The following is a 23,140-nucleotide window of genomic DNA, read 5'->3' on the forward strand; positions in this document are numbered from 1 at the left end:
TATAGGTTGTACGTGTGCAGTTATGCAAAACACTTCCTTAGTAGACATGTTGTGAAAAACTAACTCTATTTCCCTTAATCCTATCCTGCCCTCCCATTTATTCTATTCTTTCTTTTGACCCTGCCTCCTCAGAAGTATTTGCTTCTGATTACCCTCTTTCCCATTCTGGCCTCCTCTCTATAAGCCCCCCTGCTCTCTTATCCCTTTCTCCCCCTATTTTCCTGTAGGGTAAGACAGATTTCCATACCCAATTGGATGTGTATGTTGTTCTCTCCTTAAGCCAAATCCTATGAGAATAAGATTCCCTCATTCCCTCTCACCTTCCCCTGTTTACCCTCCACTGTGAGAGACTTTTCTTTTCTGTTTTTTTTTGTGAGATAATTTACTTTCTTCTCTGAGTATCATCCTCTCTCATCCCTTAATTTTATTCTCCAGATATGACCCCTTAATCTTCAACTCACCCTATGCCCTCTATATATCTATATATACATACATACAATTTATTTCCTTCAATTACCCTAATACTGACAAAGTTCTCATGAGTTGCAAATATCATCATTCCATGCAGGAACGTAAACAGTTCAATCTTAATAAGTCTCCTATGATTTCTCTTTCCTGTTTACCTCTTCACGTTCCACTGGAGTCCTGTATTTGAAAGTCAATTTTCTGTTTAGCTCTGGTCTTTTCATCAGGAATGCTTGAAAGTCCTCTATTTCACTGAATGACCAATTTTTCCCCTGAAGGATTATACTCAGTTTTGCTGGGTAGGTGATTCTTGGTTGTAATCCTATCTCCTTTGCCTTGTGGAATATTATATTCCATGCCCTGCGGTCCTTTAATGTAGAAGCTGCTGAATCTTGTGTTATCCTGATTGTGTTTCCACAGTACTTGAATTGTTTCCTTCTGGCAGCTTGTAATATTTTCTCCTTGACCTGGGAACTCTGGAATTTGGCTACAATATTCCTAGCAGTTTTGGGGATCTCTTCAGGAGGAGATCTGTGGATTCTTTCAATTTCTATTTTGCCCTCTGGTTCTAAAATCAGGGCAGTTTTCCTTGATAATTTCTTGAAAGATGATGTCTAGGCTCTTTTTTTGATCATGGCTTTCAGATAGTCCAATAATTTTTAAATTCTCTCTCCTGGATCTATTTTCCAGGTCAGTTGTTTTTCCAATGAGATATTTCACATTGTTTTCTAATTTTTCATTCTTTTGGATTTGTTTTACAGTGTCTTTTTCTCATAAAGTCACTGTCTTCCAATTGCTCTATTCTAATTTTTAAGGAAGTATTTTCTTCAGTAATCTTTTGGACTTCCTTTTCCATTTGGCCAATTTTTCTTTTTAGGGCATTTTTCTCCTCATTGGCTTTTTGGACCTCTTTTGCCATTTGGGTTAGGCTGTTTTTTAAGGTGTTATTTTCTTCAGTATTTTTTTGGGTCTCCTTTAGCAAGCTGTTGACTTGTTTTTCATGATTTTATTGCATCACTCTCATTTCTCTTCCCAGTTTTTCCTCTACTTCCCTTACTTGCTTCTCAAAATCCCTTTTGAGCTCTTCCAAGGCCTGGGACTGATTCATATTTTTCTTGGAGGCTTTGGATGTAGGAGCTTTGATTTTGTTGTCTTCTTCTGGTTGTATATTTTGATCTTCTTTTTCACCAAAGTAAGATAATATAGTCTGACTCTTTTTGCGCTGCTTGCTCATGATCCCAGCCAATTACTTGAGTTTTAAACTCTTTGTTAAGGTAAGAGTCTGCTTCCAATGTGGAGAGTGTACTGTCCCAAGCTTCAGGGGTTTGTATAGCTGTTTTCAGAGATACTTGTAGGGACCTGTAAATTTTCAGTTCTTCCAAGGTGGTATGATAAGGGGCAAGGTGTTTACTCCTTTCCTGGCCTGTGACCACAAGTACTGCTTTCTGTCCCGTAACTGTGAGGAGGGGTTCCTCTCCATAGCCACTACAAGCTCCACCATGCCAGCACTCCTCCTCACCCCAGCACTGCCGCCTAGAACTGTGACCCAGATCCAAACAGGGGCAAAGTAAGAGATTCCTGCCTCAGCACTGGCACAGAGATCCCTGCAATCCCTCTCTGATCAGTCACTGGATTCCCCCTTAGTCTGTGGGCCGGAAGCTCTGGAAGCAGCTGCCCCACCCCAGGGCCACGCTCTTGGGGAGTGGAGCTGAAACCCCACCTTCCTGTCTCAGCACCGACAGAAACAGACTTTTCCCACTGACCTTGTAAGTTGTCTTTGGCATTTGTGGATTGAGGAGTCTGGAAACCTCCACAGCTGCCTGTGATTCAGTCCTTTGAGGCCTGTTCCAGGTTTGCTGCGGCCTGCATGCTGTGCTCCCAGTACAGCGCGATACACCTTTCGGATCAAACATCCAGGTTGTCTTGGGCTGGAAATTTTTTTCACTCTGTCTTTTTGTGGGTTCTGCTGCTTCAGAATTTGTTTAGAGCCATTTTTTATGAGTATTTGGAGGGGTTTGGGGGGAAAGCTCAAGCAAGTCACTGCTTTCACTCCGCCACCTTGGCTCTGCCCTTCCCATGCAATTTCTCAAAGAGCTTTGTCTCTTAAATTATTTAACTGCCAGAAAAAAAAAAATGAGCTCTGATTATTCTGTGAAGTGAAGACTCAAAAGCCTTATGCTTCCCCCCCCTTTCTTTCTCCCCAACCGTGGGATTCTACATATGAAATCGTAACTCAGATTTTATATGAATTCAGAATAATAAACTTCCAGTACACAAAGGTGCTAACAAAGACTTTATTAACATAAATATGTAGTAAACATATATGTGCAGACATGCATGTAATCTATAGCAGTATTTATTTAAACTCCTTAACATGATTTGATTCAATTCAGTAAGCACATATTAAATGCCTACTATGTTTAAGACACTGTGCTAAATGGTAGAGATACAAATAAGAAAAAGAATACAGTCCCTGCCCTCAAAGATCATACTATCTAATGGGGAAAGAAAATATACACAAAAGGAATCTGGAAAGAATTGGGAATAACTATGGAGTTCAAACCTAGCAGAGGCTTAGATGGAAAGTGAAGAGTCAGGGGGGCAGGTAGGTGACGCAGTGGATAGATCACTGGCCCTGAAGTAAGGAAGACCTGAGTTCAAATCTGGCCTCAGACCAAAAACTTGACACTGAACTAGCTGTGTGACCCTGGGCAAGTCATTTAACCCCAATTGCCTAAAAAAAAAAAGTGAAGAGTAAGCTGAAAAGTTCAGATTCCTGTCCTCTATAAAGGAAAGTTTGGGAGGAGTTTACTGTTCAACCTCCCAGAGGGGTGAGGAAGTTAGGAAGGAATTAAATATTCAAGGCTGAGTAAAATAGCATGATGAGGAGATTTCAGATGATCAGGATAGGCCTTGAAGTAACAAAATTTTGTGAAGTACACATACATTAATTAAAAAAAAAAGTCATAGAAATTACAAACCAGACACTGTAACGAATTATAAGTTCAACTGTAGGCCTTTTTGCCTAGAAAATAAGGGCATTGTAGTCTAGTCAGTTTTGTTCTTGGTTGTACTTTATCTAACCTTGTTCCATGATTCAGGTGACCAAGTTTTTTATTTGCTCTTTACAATGCAGTCCTGACTCTTATATCAAACTTGCATTCATTGAGTTCCTGTTTGACAAAAATGGCATCTCAGAATACCTTGGTTTCCACTCTAATATTCTAGTGCCTCTAAAATTCTTATCTTTCTCATTCCTCCAGCCCTGACTGAAAATGCTGGTGTTTAAGACTTTCAACCAGACCTGAACCTGTGTGTGTCTGGAGCCAAAAAAAGCAGGCTAGAGACAGGAGAGTCAGGAATCAAACAGAAGTTTAACTTCAAAGTGAGGGGAGCAATATATTAGCAAGGAAACCTGTGACAGAACCCTGCCCCAAGTGGGGGGTACCCACTTTAGTGTGGCTCTTTCTCGATATTTGTACGTATGACTACTCAGTGAGCTGTAGCCCTGATAAATATGGGTAACAGCAACAATGAAATAAGTTTGATTCACAGCAGGGCTTTGTGACCAGAAACAATTATGGGATTTTGCCATAGCTGAGATCATCCAGAGGGTGAGCATAAAGGATTTTTGTTATGACAGGTACAGAGCACAGCTTGCTTGCTGGGCCTTAGCTTGGGAAAACAGGGTGTCTCCTAATATCGTGACAAGACTGATTTTCAGATACCTGCTTTCAGACCTCCTTGATAGGGATCGCCTGAATTCCCATTGTTTCCTACTACAGATCTCTTCCAATAACACTGTAAGGCCACTTCTAGATATCCTTCATGCCTATTACTCAAATGTCTAGACTTTGTCAGGCTTCCTCTTCTGCAGTCTGTTTAGTTTCTGAACTTTGGTCTTTTTTGAGGCTGGTCCCAACACATTTTATCTCATTGTCCATAAGTATCGTCAGTTGCTACTTGACAATCTTGTTGCTATTTACACCCCACTGCTAGTGCCTCAAGAAGGTATATAACTCACTAATAACTGCTCATCAGTAGTTATTAACTGTTAGTAATAGCTTTTAACTGTTTCACTTAAGGCTTTAGAATAGCCTCATTTTGAGATGTTCTGCTGGCATTAAAATAATTATTAACTTTAATTTCCTTGTGGTAGTTGATATTTGTGAAAGAATCTTATTTCTCATTGCAAGTTCATCATCTCTTAAATCCATCTCCTATAATTCATTCCCTTTTATTATGCTTCCTTTTATGATCAAATCCTAAAAGAAAAAACCTTAACAACCATTCAGTTTTTTCAGTGGTTGTTAACAGTTTTAGATTTTTCAACCTGATAAACTTCAGTTTCTAAATATGATATAGTTATTAAGTAATCAAAAATCTAACACTATATAGCAGAAATAAATATTTTACTAAAATAAAGCATAGACAATTGTGGGGAACTGGCAGGTATGTAGAACAACAGATATATAGCTTTTGGCATATGTGCAGAATCTGAACCAGAAAAGAGAAAAGTCTCCTAACAATGTAGATCAGTTCCTTTGTTCCTTTTAATGAACATGTCATTATAATTGAAAAATTTGTTGTTTAAATAAACTCCCAATTTTCCAGTTTGGCTCTCTGTCAGGGCCAAACTACCTCTCAAAAGAACTTTGCACTTTCTCAACCATTAAAACTTTTTTGAACAGAACTGGTTCTTTTTTTCAAAAGCTTGACATCAGTTTCTTGACTTTCTACTCACATGTGTATTAACTTTTGCCTTAAAATATATAGGTTTTTATATTATTTTCAGCATGTGTTTGTTCATGGTTCAGTATATTTGGGCTAAAATCAAATTCCCTGTCAAAGAAGACAAAAGCAGAACTCTGATGCTTTTTTGGCTGGTAGGGATCTCAGATACCTATAGGAAGTTCCCTTTTTAGCTGTGACTGGTGGGGCTTTGGAGGAAATATTTGACAAAAATTTTCAAAATCTGAAGATAATACCCATACTTATTTTAAATGTGATTAACTTTTTTTGTCCTTTTCTCCAATTCTGTAAGGCAAACCTTTAAAAAGTAATAAAATTGGGGCAGCTAGGTGGCGCAGCGGATAGAACACCAGCCCAGAAGTCAGGAAGACCTGAGTTCAAATTCTGCCTGAGACCAAACATTTGACATTTACTAGTTGTGTGACCCTGGGCAAGTCACTTAATCCCAATTGCCTTAAAAAAAAAGTAATAAAATTGATCAGTTTGAACTTTATTTTTTTTTCCTTTGTCATACTAGGTCTTCCTAACAGTAATGAATAAGAAACTGGCCAAGGACCAATCTTGTCAAAAACAATGGCAAAGAATTAAGTGCTATTAATTATCTCCAAAATGAATGAATAAATCTAAATGACTAATATTTATTTGTTAGATTTTTCAGGCTGGATTATATTTTTATATAAAAGTATTTGCTTCTCTTTTCTGGTTCAGATTCTATCTGTATCCCAGAAATCAACCACTTACCTGCCAGTGCTTTATAATTTCCCAGGATTTTTCTTCACAAAATTTTAATCAACTTCAAGTAATTTGATATCTCTGCAAAAATAATGACACCCAAAGATCAATTATTTCAGATAACAATTCTAGCTATTTCTTATTTCATTAAAATTTCCCTAGTTCCTCCCTTGCTCTCTGAAGGTGCAGTGATCTTACTAGCCAATAAAGAAAGAGAGGAAATGGTATGGGAGGATCACTCAGGAAACCATTGAGCTTTAATTCCAATAGAACCCGTGCAACAATCTGAAAATATTTTAAGCAGAAGAAAATCTATTGCTGAGAGTAAATTATGGAAGTTATGACTGTTCAAATGGGTGAATGTGTATTGACTATGCTGAGCTGCCAAGTCAGTCAGTCAGTGCAAATTTGATTATTATTTTTTCACAAGGGGCAAGTTTAGTGATAATGTGACATTCAATTGCTTTTATTTAAAATTCTCTAATGTTCAAGTCTGAGAATTGCTTTGGTGCCCTAAACACTCTGCAAAGATTCACAGCCTCATTTACATGTTGACTCAACCTGGGTTGGCATTTGTGATAATGATCCAGAAACCTTTATAGGCTTTACAAAGAAGACTAATCTTATCCTGGCATTTGGTTTGTTTGCTATTCTGTACTGTTTATGGTATTTTAGTGTCTGTAGAATATTATTGCCATTTTAATTGCTTATGGGTGAGTTGGAATGTGCTACTAGCTCCTTGTAAAAAGAAAAGGGAAATCATTGAGACATTTCTAGCACCATCACTTTAAAGGTATAGATAAATGTACAAAATGTCTCTATTTAATGCCATATTCATTATGGACAAGTTCTTGGACAAGAGTTAGTGATTGTTATTTCAGAGTAGTTCTCATTAAACATTTCATTTCCTATGGCTTCCCTCCTTCTCTCAACCAGGTAATAAATCTTTTGATATTTACTTCTTGCTGTGATATTAATGGGTACCATAATGCATATAAAACTAATTACTTAAAATAACAATAATGAAAGTAATGATTTATGCATTGTGCACTATGACTTCTGCAAAGATTTTCAATAATGTATGTCAAGTGCTAATTAGACTAATCAATAAAGGCAATAGACTTAATTTTAGGAAGTAGGGAGGAAAAATTATTTGGGAAATGATTAAAACTAGAAAAATATCTGAAATCTCATATATGTACATATGTGTACACATATATGTGTATACATATATGTGTGTATACATATATGTGTGTGTGTGTGTGTGTGTGTGTGTGTGTATATGATGACTGCAAAGCAAAAAATCTAGGTGGTGGATGAGAAAGAAGCCTCAGAATTCACTGGGGGTGTAGCTTCACTCTCAAAGGCATCTGGAATTGAAAAGGAGGTATTATTGCCAGTTAAGTAGACTCCAGTTGGCAATACACTTGCAAAGTTGTTGGGAAAAGGAGGGCAATCAGACTCCAGTTTTGTTAGGAGTCATCCTGAGTTAGAGAGAGCACTGAATCTGCAGCTGAGGCTGTAATGTCTAGATGTGGAGGTAAACATTGTCTGTTTTTTCCCCCTAGGCAAAGTCAGTCTGTGAGTCAGTTAATAGATGTTTATTAAGCACTTCCTAAGTGTGGACCTTCAGGGATAGAAAGACAGGCAAAAGAATGCCAGCCCTCAAGGAACTCATAATCTAATGATGTAGATAAAACCCTGCAGAACAGCTGACGAAGACTAGAGCCATCTGTTGGGAGATTGTAGGCAGTGTCACAATGTGCAGATCACCAAAGAAACTACAGATGGGAGTACTAGGATTTTGAAGAAACTTCACAGCACGCAGGTGCTGTAAAAACACATTAAAGTCAGAAAGGGAGCATCGGTCACATGGGCCATGATAGTAAGTGACTAATGTTTGCTCACTGTTGGGTACTATTTTTTTAGGAACTCTAATATCCATTCTATATTTTTTTAGGAACTCTAATATCCATTCTCTCTCTCTCTCTCTCTCTCTCTCTCTCTCTCTCTCTCTCTCTCTCTCTCTCTCCATATATATATACACACACACACATATTTATACACATATATATACATATATATATACACACACATATGTATGTGTATATATATACATATATAGATATGTCCTTACCTTGCAAATAAATCCATTTATTCTTTAAGCCTTATGCCAGCAAAGGGAGTTGGGGATAGTGTTTTGAGCAGAGTTAGAAAAGCAGTTCTCACATTTTCTGGTTAGGTAGCAAATGAGCCAGAAAAGTAAAGTTCCCCAAAATTGTGCACGTGAGAGCTCTTTGTATCATAAGGGAGCCTCTGACAAAAGGCTTAATCAAATAGGTGATTAAAGTACTTTAAAGGGTATCTATACCATAATATCAATCACAGTCTACAACTTAAAAGAAAGAAAAAATCTTGTAGGAAAGGTGCCTACTGAGTGTCTTGTATTAATAGCCAATCTCTCTCATTTTGTATTAGCTATTTAGATACAATATAGGTGATTGAGGATAACTTATTGCTACTAGAAAAATAAACTTATCGTGACTTCTTTTAAAAAAATATTTATTTTATTCTGAATTTAAGAAATAAAATGAATATTTCCATAACAAGTAGAATAAAAAAAAAGAAAGATTGTATATGAAACTGCAAATCAATTATGTGTGACTTGCTATTCCTTTTAAATATATAACAAAGTTATCACATAATTTACTTTATCTCATTACTTTTTTTGAAAATAAGTGTTCAAAAAATAGTGATATGAAGAATATTGGATAGGTGGGATTAGAGCTAAAGATATAAACTAGAGATTGATTATAAACATAAGAAATTTGGAATAAATTGAGTATAATTTAAAGAATAATCTTCAGGACCTCATACTAGCCCAGATTCTACTCTCATTCTAAGAGAAGTAGGGCCAAAGACAATCCTAGAAAGCATAAAGGGATTAAGGTGGATTCCAAATGATGAAAGAAGATTTAGGATGGAAGCTAAAGAGATAATCTCAGAACAGATAACTATGTAGTAATTGGCCAGACAGATAAAGTAAGTAGGAAAAAATAAGTAGAACAATGGGAGGGTCAAGCAAATTGATGGAATAGATTAGAGAGTGGAAAAATTGTGAAACACAGGAAATTAGTGCCTGGTTAAGGGAAGACATGTAACTAGAATTTTTGCCAAGACCAGAAAAGGAATTTTGCTTTAGTGATCAAGTTATTAAGAAAGTATCATTTCCTTTAAAAAGTTTTACAAGATGCTTAGGCTTGAGGTATAAACACCCACAGACAATTTCAAGAAATTGAACACTTCACAATTAGGGAGAACAGGGGAAATTTGGCAGAACATAATTCACACAGGGGTGGGGAACCTTCGGCCTCAAGGCCACATGTGTCCCTCTAGGTCCTCAAGTGTGGCCCTTTGACTGAATCCAAACTTCACAGAACAATTGCCAGGATTTGTTCTGTAAAACTGGGACTCAGAAGGCCACACCCAAAAATCTAAAAGGCCACCCATGGTGTCCTGCAGATTCCCCACCCCTTTGAGAGACTTGGGCTAAATCTAGCAAGATAATATTCAATAGTGAGAAATCTAAATTCTTCCACTTGACTACAAAGTAAATTTCACAAGTATAAAATTGAAGAGGCATGGATAGATAACAGTTCCTTAAACAGAGATCTAGGGCTTTTCTAGACCTCAAGCTCAGTATGTCTGGACAGTGTGATATGGCAGAAAAATAAACAAACAAACAAAGCTAATGCTATCTTGTTTCATATTAAGAGGGGCATAGGGAAATAGTTCCAAGGAAGTGTGGAAGGTGGTAGGTAGCACCACTGTATTCTACCCTTATCAGAAGTATTGTTTTCAGTTGTGGATGCCCTTTTCTTCTTTCTTTCTTTCTTTCTTTCTTTCTTTCTTTCTTTCTTTCTTTCTTTCTTTCTTTCTTTCTTTCTTTCTTTCTTTCTTTTTCTTTCTTTCTTTCTTTTTTTTAGAGGGACATTGATAAGTTGGAGAGCATCCAGAAAAGAGCTGCCAGGATGATAAGGGACTTTCAGTCCATGACGTATGTGTGTCAGTTGGAGATACTGGGCACGATGAGCCTGAAGAAAAGAATGCTCAGAATATGAATGATATTTGTCTCTAAGAATCTGAAGGCCTGCCATGTGGAAGAAAGACTTGTTTTATGTGGCTCCAGAAGACAGATCTCAGAAATGTGTGTGTATGCACGCACGCAAACACACACGAACAAATACAGACAAACATAGATGTATTCCTTTATTCTTCTCCAAGCTATATTTCTTATTCTTCCTGTATTTCTCTATGATGCATCAGAAATTTAGAAGAAAACTGTTCATCTTGTAAGCTGTCTCCAACCCTGAAATTCTCATACTGGAATTAGCCTCCACTCCTTGTGGCCTCTTGCTCTGACTGGATGGTTTCTCCAAAAATTTTCATTTTAAGGAATACACACAGGTCTCCCCTTGTCTTTATTCCTTTTGAGACTGTGCTCCTGACTCTCTGAGACTTTCTCTACAATACTCCTTGCCCATTTCTCTGAAGGCCCTTCATCCTATTCCCCTTCTTCTAGCTTTCTTTTCTGTTTTGTCTCCCCCTGCTCCATTAGAATGTGATCTTCTTGAGGGTAGAGATTATCTTTTCATTTTTTTATATTTGCCATGTTTAGTACAGTGCCTCATAATAAAAAGTATTAATAAATGTTTGTTGACTGAAATATATATATATCTATATCTATACATAGCTGTGTATTTGCATGTGTATATATTCTATCTGAGGATCATAATGATAATGGCATCTATGTTTCTCATTATTATTCTTAGTTTTCTGAACTAAGATCACAGAGTTATAGATTTAAAGACAGAAGAAACTTAAGGAATTATTTAGACCGACTCTTTAATTGAACGAATGAGGAAATTGAGTACTAAAATAGTGAAATAATTTGCGCACTGTTATGGAGCTAGGAAATAATAAATATGGTATTGAACATGGGTCCTCTGACTCTACATCAAGTGTTCTTCCCACTACACTATGCTTATGAAACTTCCAAAGATGATAGAGCAGCTTTTTTCAGAGTAACAAAAGCTAGAAACTGTACCTGGGCCTGCTTTGGGGAATAGATGAACAAATTATGCTATATGAAAAGAATGGAATGTTATTGTACCATAAGAAGTGATGAAATTGACAGTTTTAGAGGAAACTGGGAAGACATTTATGAACTCATGAATAGAGAAGCAAGTAGGACAAGAAAAATTTATACAGTTACAAAAGCTTTATGAAGAAAAAAAAACTTTGAAAGACTTTAGAACTCTGATAAATGTAATAACAAACCATCAATCCAGAGGACCAGAGATGATTTACATTATCCACTATTGGAGAGAAAGCTGATGGACACAAAATGCAGAATGTAATAAGCATTTTTTTAAACATGGCCAATGAGAGAATTTGCGTTATTTGCCTATGCATATTTTAAATGTTTCTCTCTCTCTCTCTCTCTCTCTCTCTCTCTCTCTCTCTCTCTCTCTCTCTCTCTCTCTCTCCCTCCCTCTCTCTCTCTCTCTCAATAGAGAGGAAGTGGGAGGGAGATATATAAATCCTTGTAAATTGGAAAATATTTTTAAAATAAAAAAATGATATGAGGGTTAAGTGGAAACCTAAATGTTTTACTTTCCATCCCTCCTAATCAATTTTTTTTCTGTTTGCTATTAGCTTGAAAATCTGCTGCTGATTCTAGAGACTTAATTTTTCTTTCTAATGGGAAAAAAATGGAAACAAACAGGGCAGTGTTTTTAGGAGGTACTAGTATACCTATTATGCAATACATATTGCTAGATTAGTGACTTTTTAAAAAAATACTTTGCTGCTGGGTTTCAAACTAATTGAATGTTTATCTCTAAGACTCCATTATGCTAATATTGATGAGATCCATCTAATGCAAGATTTCATTGGAGTGAGATGACTAATTTTCTTCTAGGTAGTTTGCAAAGCACCATTGCACAGTAATATGAATTTAATGGCCGAAGGTCACAATTAAACCTCTAGGATGCCTGGGAAGGTCTTATGTTACATTTGAAATGTTATTATCTATAGATGTGTTTATTGGCTGGAGATTATATTAAAGGTAAAAGAAGATTCATTATGAAGCCATGGGTGAATGGGGCAACCATCAAGCTCGAACTGAAAAAATTTGAAGGAAGTGAATTAGTATTTCTGTGTGTTACCTTTAATGATGCCAAAAGCTAATATGGTTTAGACTTCCTACTTTTAACATTCACGGTCTTTCCTCCTGAAATGAGTTTCACACTTTATGGTTTTGTCCTTTATTTTCTGGCAGAGGTCAAGTAATTCTTTCAGCCATTAGAATGTTTTTTTTTCCTTGCATATTTAGCCTACATAGATTATGTTTTAAAAAAAAACAGATTAGTCACAGATATTAATACAGTGACACTCACTCATCTAGAGTTCAGATTTTTGATAACTGCAAACATCTAAAACATAGCTACAGACCCATAATTAATTGAGGGGCAGTGGGAGGGAGGTGTCTAGATAGCAAGGGAAATAGTTATAATAATTAATATTTACATATATTCAAAAGTTTCTAAAGTTCTTTCTTTACATTAAACATTCATTCAGGAATTCTTTATTAGTACTCACTATATGAAAGATACTGTGTTAAATGCTGGGGATATAAACACAAAAGGAAAAGGTTTTTTTGCATTGTAAGAAGCTCATTCTATTATTTTATTTGAATCTAACAATAGTCCCATATTATATTACTATCACCATTGTACAGAAGATAAAACTGAGGCTCAAAGAGGTCACATGACCTGTCCATGATCATACCACTATAATAAATGTCAGAGCAGACTTGAAACCAGACTTCCTGATTCAATGTTCAAACTTTACAAATTGAGTCACACTGTTTTTCACAGTCCAAATTCCAAATTTCATTAAGAAACACATGTTGCTAGCTTTTGTGTTGCCACAAAAATGAATGGATATGTATTATTGGGTCAACTCAAACAAGCAAAGCAGCAAAATTATGTTAATCAACTGATCTCACCATGGAATTTGAGTTTCCAGGAGCAGCTTTTTTATTTCCTAACTTAAAAGGAATATAAGGTACTTGATTGTGATTCTTTCCACTGTTTTGTTGGTGTTGTTCAGTCTTCTCATTATATCATGAATCTACTCTCAGCTAGAATTATAATGTTTAACTGTTAGGTGAAGTTTTATGTATATGGATGTACTCAAAATGGCAACATATAAAGATGTTGGTTTATAACATCTACTGTTGGTGCAAAGTACCAAATAAACTTTGCAATGTTTAAAAAAAAATTCACTACTAATTGAATAGATGACTGAGGAAAGGAAGACAAACTCCTAGAAACCACAGGAAGGAGAAGAAAGAGGAACCAACAGACCACTGGGTAGCCCCATTGGCTGTGGCAGTAGAAAGGTAAGTCCTTAGCCAGAGTAGCTGGATACATAAAAAATTATGTTCAAAAGCCAGATGGTAGAAATTCAGAGGCTACCTTTATTTCATATTTGGATGATGGAGTTTATTTGTTTTCTTTTCTTAACTCTTTACCATCCTTGAATATCTTCTTTATGTAGATACTAATTAATTAATTAATTAGTTAATTTTCACCACAATTAACTCTGGTAAAGCTAATCTTTCTTTTTTTTTCCTTAATAGCATTTTATTTCTTCCAATTACATGTAAAGATAGTTTTAAACATTCATTTTTGTAAAATTTTATGTTGCAAATGTTTCTTCCTCCCTCCCTCCCTATCTCCCTACTCTACTCCCCAAGCAATATAATACAGGTTTTCATGTGCAATCATGTTAAACACATTTCCACATTAGTCATGTTGTGAAAGAAGAATCAGAGAAGAAGGGAAAAAACCATGAGAAAAAAAAAAGTGGAAATAGTATGCTTTGATCTGCATTCAGAGTCTGTAGTTCTTTCTCTGGATATTGGCAGCATTTTCCATCAGAAGTCTTTTGGAACTTTCTTGGATCATTGTATTGCTGAGAAGAGCTAAGTCTATCATAGGTAATCATCACACAATGTTGTTGCTGAAAGCTAATCTTTCTTAATAAAATCTTTATATCTAGGTCGTGCCCAAGGAGATCCCACAACAAATCAGGATTGTACACTTTTTGTTCTTAAAGAAACTGAGTGAATGGGTAAACAGGTTACATTTAGAAATAAACTGGGTCAAAGTTTTAACTTAGGACTCATTGAGGATATAGTCTATTTTTCAACTAGCTTTTCATAATAAAGACAATTGAGACTAAATTGCTACCAGTTCAAATAGGCCTTTGGTTTTTCCTGCCCCTTTCAGATAGATTAGTTTGTCTAATGGAGTTACAAGGAATAATGAGGGGGAAAACACCAAACCGTGGAAATAGCTATTATCTGGCTGCCTGACCCAGGCAGAGCTAGATTGTTGATTTTATAAATCTGGTAAAAGATGACATCAGAAAATAGAACAGCTTGGGTGTAAAATTATTTTTATTCCCTAAAAATTATGCTATTATGTAGGTAGGCAAAAATTTAGAACCGTCCACAGTGGTAGTACTTTTTACTTATTGTCAGCCATTAAGCCTGTATGTAAAGGTGTTAATTAATTTTTTTTTCTGACTAAGGAAAAGGGGAACCTAAATGATATGAAGTCTGATACAGAAACCCAATTAAAAAAATAACACTAAATACTGACTTTATTTAATAGTTCAAAGTAATACCAGTATCTTATATTAGTGGACACAGGGCCAGCCACGTAGTCAGGAAGATATGGGTTCAAGACCTGTCTTTGAAAACCCAGGATTTAAGATCATAAAATACTTAAAAGTTGCCATCAGTGGAGAGAACACACATGCCAAGAATTCTGTAAAAAGATAAAATCACAAGTCTGTAGCCCTCCCTCCCCCTCCAAAAAAATAAGGATAATTATAGAATAGGTTTAAATTCTACTAATCATAAAACAAAAATGAACAAAAACAAACAAATAAAAAAAAGAGCAATTTCATTCAATGACTGTTCAGTCTTAAGCAATTGAGTGTCACAACCTGAAAGGATTGAAACCCTAAAGAATGTGCGAATTTGTATGGTGCTCCATAGGTAAGCAAATTGATCCTGGCTAATTTCTGTTGTTTGTTTTCTCTTTATACTTTGCCTGAATCTGGATGGATTTCAGTAAGTCTTTGCTGCATGAAGTAAAAAATAAATAAAATAAGTAAAAACAAAAGGAAAAACAACTGTTTAAATTGGTGCTGCAGGTTCATTAGGATATAGTTCCACCTTCATGGGCCAGTTCTGATTCTGATTCTATTACAGAGAATAATAACTTCATACATTTATTTAGAACTCTCCTCTCTCCCCCCAAAAAACCCTAACTTTCAATATGACTGGAAATAGTAAGTCTATAAGTAAGTACATTAAAGCACAGAATGGCTAGGTAGAATGATGAAAGCAGTGGATAGAGGTGGTTTTTTTTTGTTTTGGCAGCACCAAATACAAAAATCTAAGAATAGCAACTGCATAACACCTTTATTTTTACTGCATTCAGGTTTGTAAAACACTTTACAAAAATCATCTTCAGAGTTCCTCAGCCAATATATTTTCTATGACTTATTTCCTTCTTTGGATAGGCATATTGAATTGATTTATGGAAATTTTTTTCTTTCACAACTATTGAGAGGTCTGGGAAGCTGCTAAATATATTTGACTTTGATCATGACTCTAATTATAGCACTGTTCTCTCCTTGTAAGGACAAGTTTACTTTTATGATGCATTTTCTTTTTCCATCTCTTACTTAGGCAGGGGATCTCAAGCATATAAGGTTGAAGGGATACTTCCTCATCTTGTGAAAGATAAAGATCATAGATGGATTCATATTGCCATTATGGTCACACAACAGCCTATGCGGACACAAGTGTATGCAGTCACTGAGGAAGATAAAGTAAGATATCTGAAGGTCAGGGGAAGGGGAAGGACAAACACAACACAATGCTTTTTTGGCTATCCCTTGTGTTGGTCACTAATCTGGGAGAGAAACCCAAGTCAGAGAAGTATCCCAAGGACTCACAACGATGAAATAAATTATCACCTTCTTGATCTCTGAAGGTTTACCTGGTTCTGAATTTCTCTCTGAAGACAACCAAGTCAATTCCACAACTGGAACCTTTGTAGTATCTGCTTCCAAAAGGAGCCACTACTTTGTTCTTAAATCTCTCAATGATCTATCAGCATGGTGCTTACAGCCAACTCCATTGCTGCTTCTGGATCCATGGATTCCTATTATGTAATTATGATTGCACAATTGGTCAGTTTCATTTTGGGGTGAATCAGGAAGGTATTGATCTTTTGATTCATATATTGGTTTTCCTAGTTGTACTTACTTAATTGGACATTAGTTTCTATATGCTTCCCCTAACTACAATGATGACAGTGTTCCTGTACCCCCTCACAGGAAAAGAGGTTGAGATATTCCTGAGTGTTTCTAGTGAAAGTTCCTAACCAAGTAGACGGAATAGTCATATTTGAGTGATATAAAAAAGAGAGCAAAAAAGAGGAATCTGTACAAAAATATTTATAGGAGTTCATTTTTTTTTTGTAGGGGAGGGAGGTGAGGAAATAATTAAAGGCTGCCCATAAATTGAGAATGACTGAAAAAGCTGTATATGAATGTGATAGAGGACTATGTGCTATAAGAAACAGATGATTTTAAAAGACATGGAAAGCTTTATATGAACTGATGCAGAGTGAAGTAAGAAGAATAAGGATAATTTATACTATAACATCAATATTATAAGTAAATGAATAATTTTTAAGCATTTTTATAATCCAATGAAGAAATGAACAGAAGCAGGAGAATATATAATAACACCACTGGAAAAACAAACAACTTGAAAGTTCTAAGAATTAGAGCTAAAATTGTGAAATGTTTCATGCACATTCAGATAAGACCACTACAATTAGTTTCAATTCACTCTTTTACTTTATTTTAAAGAAACCTCTCATCATGGAAGTAACTGTTATACTGAGAGAATAGAAATGAGAGTAATCTGTTAATGTTTGTAATGTAACATAAAAACAAAATAATAAATAAATAAAATACAATATTAAGTAAGACTTGAAAAAATTTTTAAAAATACAATTGATGTTCACTAAACTGTGTCTTTTCAACTGGTACCATAACTTGGAGGCTTTCCCAATTCCTCTTAATCAGGGTGTGCCCAAACCAGCTCAGGAAAGCCAATTGTTAAGTTTCCGTATGACCATTTGAACTTCAGAAATTAGCAAACCCTATAAATCAGGATATGATTTATTATTTTGTTTATTTACTTAAGAAAGTAATGAGGAAAATGCCAGTAATTCAGATTAAACTTGAAAGTATGGCTTTCCACACAACACTGTGTGTTAATGTTAGCACCTTCCCTCTGTTGATTATCTTTAATTTACCTTGTGTATCTTTTCTTTGCACTTAGCTGTTTGTATGTTGTCTCACTATTAAAAGATGAGCTTCCAGAGAGCAGAGATTTGTTTTTGTTGCTATTTTTTGTTCATTTGTTTTAACCTTTATATCTTTAGCATTTATCACAATGTCCATCACATAGTAAGTGCTTGATTAACGTTTAACTGACTGAATGACATCAGATTGTAACCCCACATTTCCTATGAATCGTATATATTTTGATTCTACCCACTCAAGGCATGTTATTTCTAGTGTCACCATGGTGATTTTGGGAAATATGAACCCACTGAACAAATATTTAAAAAGAGAAAGAAAAATATTTAGGAAACCTAATCAACAAATTGCTTTTCAGTAACTGAGTGTGCAATATTCCGTGTCTGTAGTCTGTTACCTCTGCAAAGAAGGGAAAGAAATTGTTTTTTTTCAACTTTTCCCTGGAACTCAACTTTGTAACACACTGCTTATGCTCATTTTTTCTTGTCATTGCACTTTCCTTTTACATTGTTTGTAATCCTATATCATTAAACTTCTTCTTCTAACTTCATTTTATTTTAACGTATGTGTCTTCTCATGTTCCTCTGAATTTGTCGTATCCATAATTTCTTGTGGGTGCAGATTCCATTATATTTATGCACCACTTTTTATTTTCTAGCTATTCCCCAACCAACGGATATGTGCTTTTGTTTCCAGATCTTTGCTTCCACAAAAAGTACCTATAATAGGTCCTGTGCTTCCACAAAAAGTACCTATAATATACCATATAGTATCTATAATAGTTTTATGTGGACCGGGAATGGGATATTCAAAGTCTGTTGATGGAAATGACTGATAGGAGCTTATGTTGTAGAGATGTAAGTGTATGCATTGCAATTTTGACACCTTCTCCCTCCATCTTCTTCCATCTCTGCTCCATTTCTTCCCTTTTTCTTTCTCCTTGGAAACTCTACTCAGTGCTTTGTATGCAAGGCATTTATTGATGTTGCCTTGAGGTTATACATTTTCTTTAAAGAATGAAGGAAATGTTTCAGCTGCATAAAGGTTTGAGATATAAAAGGCCTGATACAAGGAAAATATTTGTCATAAGTTATACCTAAGCTTCAATGACATGTAGGTCATCTGCCTGACTTGGTGACTAAGAGAGCAAAAGCACTTATATGCTTTTAATATCTGAATTTTTTAAGAAGTCAAATTAGTAGCACTGATTTTAATTGGATTTTATGTTCCATGTGTATGAAGGTATGTTAAACATTTTTAAAAATTGGTTTCTTAGTTTATAGAGTGTTGGACTTCACATTAGCAACACAAGTTTGAATTCTGCCTCAGACATTTACTAGCTTTGTGGCACTGGGAAAGTCACTTAACCTCTCTCAGCCTTGGTTTCCTCATCTGTCAAATGGGGATTATAATAGCACCTACTTCATAGAGCTATTGTGAGGATCAATTGAGATTACATATTTAAAGCATTTTGATAGCATTAAAGTACTATATGAATACTAACAATTATTGAGATAAATCAGAAATAAGTTTCATAATTGATTAAAGCAGGAAGAAAATGAATTTGATACACATATGGAAAGACTTGAATTGGAAAACAGAAGAAATATACATTAAAATCCATATGAACATTTCAAAAAATTAATCACATTTTAAGGAACAAAAATTAGTGATAAATTCAGAAAAATGAAAACTTTTCTCAAGCAAAAATAAAATAGCTCATCCTTCAATGAGCCTTCATTCTACTGGATTTCGATAGCGGGAAACAGACAAGTAAGTACAAAATATACAATGAACAATTTTATTTATTTATTTTTTTTGGTGGAGGATGGGAGAACATCTATAGGAATTCTAATATTGAACATCCACAGAATTCAGGAGATGCCTCCTGTAGGAGGTGGCCCCTGAGCTACATTTTGAGTGAGATGGAGGTTAGGAGGAAATGCAGTCTGTACACAGGATATGCAATGGTATAGAGGCAGGAGGTGGAATGATGTATAGGAATAGACTAAGTATACCAGTATGTATTGAATATAAAATACAGCATGTGAAGAGGAGTAATTGTGATCCATTTAAAAACAAACAAACAACCACCACCACCAACAAAAACAAAGGAGCTTAGCTGTGAAATACTTTAAGTGTCTGTCAGAAGAGTTCCTTTTAAATATTAGAAACAATTCAGTTTCGCCAAGGATTCTTGATCAATAGAATTGCACTATTTGATGAATTAAAGAAGGGAAAAACTGATGATATAGAAATAAACTAGAACTATCACAATAATCCAGCCCAGAGTTGATGAGGTTCTGAAAAACATACAGTAGAATGGTGCCCAGGTGAATAGAGAAAAGGAGACAGGTGTGAGATATATTATGGAGGAATAATTGATAGGAGTTGACAGCTAATTAGATATGGGAGGGGTGAGGGAGAGAGAAGAACCAAGAATGACTGAGTTTGTGACCCTGGGTGCTCAGAAGAACTGTGGTTGCCTCAACATAAATAGGTAAATTTGGAGGAGGAGTTGGTTTTAAAGGAAAGAGAATGCATTTTTTTAATTTGTTGATTTTGGGAAAACTATGGAATACCCAGCTAGATATGTCCAGCATACATGGCCAACTGGCTTATTGTCATATTCCCAACATCATGTCCTCTGCATTGTTTCCAGTGGTTCTACCCAAATACATCTAAGACCTTACCTTTAAAGTGCCTAAATTGTTCCAACAGAAGGTTCAATTCTTCCATCCAGAGAACTTTCCTGGTTAAAAGGGGGTCTTTCTTATTTCCCTATTTGTCTCAGAAGCCTGCAGCTGCGCTGAAATGATAGGGAACAAAAAGAAAAAAAAACATTTTTTTAACTCACAGCGCCTTAAAGATGTGCAGCAATATGGCAAAAAAGTCAGATAACAGTGAGTGTGTAGTCATTTGTGGCATTGGATAGGTAGCAATCATGACAAAAACTGGTCATTCTTATTTACACTATTGTTGGTCACAGCCTAGAGCTCAATCATTTTTCCCCAGATTTTAGCAACATCGTGCACCAGCAGGAGCATTTGGATTTGTTGTGAGAGGATCCACTTTAAATCTCACTTAAACTTCATGGTTCTCTCCTGTGTAAAATGAAGGATCAGACCAGGGGACAAATGACTTACTTTTTACTGTGAATCTATCATCCTATGAACGATCTTGGTTAGGCCCTGTAGTGTAAAAGAAAGAGAGATTGGATGTCCATGGTGTTGTTAAAGTATTTTCTAAAAGGGCTTTCTGCTAGTGCATGACAGTGTCTTTGGCCAAGTCACTTTGCTCATGTTGGCTTCAGCTTTATTATTTATACAATGTAGGAAGTTGATCAAGATGACCTCTGTGATATTTTCCAGCTCTAAATTCATGATATTATGAAATCCATGTTGAAGGTAGACACATTTTATTTTTTAATGAAATTTAACTTTTTCTCCCAATTACATCAGTACAATTTTTATCATCATTTTTGCAAGACTTTGAGTTCCACATTTTTCTCCCTCCCTCCTTTCCCTCTCCTCTTCCAAAAATGGTAGGCAACTGGATATAGGTTATACATGTGCTGTCATGTAAAACATTTCTATATTAGTCACAGTTGTAAAAGAAGAAACAAATTAAAAAGAAAAAAAACAAAAAAATGAAAAAATATGCTTCGATCTGCCTTCAGAGTCTTTCAGTTCTCTATCTGGATGTGGATAGGATTTTCTTTCACAACTCCTTTGTACTTGTGTTGGAACGTTGTGCTACTGAGAAAAGCTGAGCCATTCATAGTTGATCATCACACAACATTGCTGATACTGTGTTTTCCTAGTTCTGCTCATTTAATTTTACATTGGTTCATACAAGACTTTCTAGTTTTTTTTTCTGAAATCTGCCTGTTCATTTCTTATTGTACAAAAATTATTCCATTGCATTCATATACCACAGCTTGTTCAGCCATTCCCAAACTGATAGACATCCACACATTTTCCAACATTTTGCCACATGAAAAGGGCTACTATAAATAATTTTTGCACATGTAGGTCCATTTCTCTCTTTTATTATGTCTTTGGGATAACAACATAGTATTGATATTGCTGTATCAAAGGGTATACACAGTTTGGTTGCCCTTTGGACATAGTTCCCAATTGTTCTCCAGAATGGTTGGATCAGTTCACAACTCCAGTAGCAGTGCATTAGTGTCCCAAATTTTCCCATACCCTCTCCAACATTTATCATTTTCCTTTTTTGTTATAGTAGCCAATCTGATAGGTGGTAAGTGGTACCTCAGAGTTATTTTAATTTGCATTTCTCTAATCAAAAGTGATTTAGAGCACTTCTACATATGCCTAGAGATAGCTTTGATTTCTTCATCTAAAAACTGCCTAATTATATTCTTTGGCCACTTATCAACTGGGCAATGGCTTGTATTCTTGTAAATTTGACTCAGTTCTCTATAATTTGAGAAATGAGGCTTTTATCAGAGACCCTTGCTATAAAGATTATTTCCCCGCTTTCTGCTTTCCTTCTCATCTTGGTTGCATTGTTTTTGTTTGTGCAAAATCTTTTTAATTTAATAAAATTAAAGTTATCTATTTTACATTTCGTAATGCCCTCTATCTTTTGTTTGGTCTTAAACCTGTAACTCACTTAACTTCTTTAAGAATTTGAGTGCTATATTACTTGGGGAATACATGTTTAGTGTTGATATTACTTCATTGTCTATGTTGCTCTTTTCATTAGTTCTACATTTACATTTGTTTTGTCAGAGATCAGGATTGCTACCCCAGCTTTTTTTTTTTTTTACTTCAACTGAAGCATAAAATATTCGGCTCCAGCTCTGTGTACATTTCTCTGCTTCAAGTCATTTTTCTTGTAAACAATATATTGTACCATTCTGGTTTTTTTATCTACTCTGATATCCACTTCTGTTTTATGAGAGTTCATCCCATTCACATTCATACTTATGAGTATTAACTGTGTATTTCCCTCCATCCTATTTTTCCTCCTGCATGTCTTCTCTCCCTTTCCCTTTCCCTCCTCAACACTATTTTGCTTCTGTCAACCCCCTACCCCAGTCTACCCTCTCTTCTGTTATTCCACCTCCCACCCTTTACTGAATCTCTGCCCCTTCTACTTCCCTCTCAGGTAAGATTGATTTCTATACTGAACTGATTGTGTGTATTGAGCTAATACTGATGAGAGTAAGGTTCAAGTGATGCCCTCACCCACCCTCCTATTTTCTCCTCCACTGTAATAGGTTTTTTTTGTGTGTCTTCATGTGAAATAATTTACCCAATTGTACCTCTCTTTTCCTTCTGCACCCAGTGAACTACTCTTTCTCATTCCCTATTTTTTTTTGTCATTACCTCAAATTCACCATATACCCATACCCTCTGTCTATTTGTACTATATTAGTGGTACACTATTAGTAGTACAATTTTTAAGAATTCAAAGTATTACCTTCCCATGTAGCAATGTAAACAGTTCATCTCCATTCAATTCCTTCTGTTTTCTTTTCCCTTTTTTCCCTTTTTAGGTTTCTCATGGGTCTTGATATTGGAGACCATTTTTTTGGTGGGGTTGAATTCTGGTCTTATGAAAGCTTGAAATCCTTCAATTTCACTGAATGATCATTTTTCCCCCTTGGAGTATTATGCTTAATTTCACTGGATAGGTAATTTTTGGTTGTAGTCCTAGCTCCTTTGCCTTC

General features: G+C 35.5%; 1 long non-coding RNA gene across 1 annotated transcript; it reads right to left on the minus strand.

The window, feature by feature from the left end:
• Positions 1 to 1,708: 1,708 nt before the first annotated feature.
• Positions 1,709 to 20,239, minus strand: LOC110217436 (uncharacterized). Its single transcript, XR_002327046.2, has 4 exons — positions 20,130 to 20,239; positions 16,098 to 16,262; positions 5,959 to 6,030; positions 1,709 to 2,581 (listed from the first exon to the last, which is right to left on the minus strand). It is a non-coding gene; the product is annotated as an uncharacterized LOC110217436 (long non-coding RNA).
• Between the last annotated feature and the right edge of the window lie 2,901 nt (positions 20,240 to 23,140).

The sequence above is a fragment of the Phascolarctos cinereus genome, unplaced genomic scaffold (assembly GCF_003287225.1).
Source record: "Phascolarctos cinereus isolate Bilbo 61053 unplaced genomic scaffold, phaCin_HiC Scaffold_9;HRSCAF=440, whole genome shotgun sequence".
Classification (NCBI taxonomy): domain Eukaryota; kingdom Metazoa; phylum Chordata; class Mammalia; order Diprotodontia; family Phascolarctidae; genus Phascolarctos; species Phascolarctos cinereus.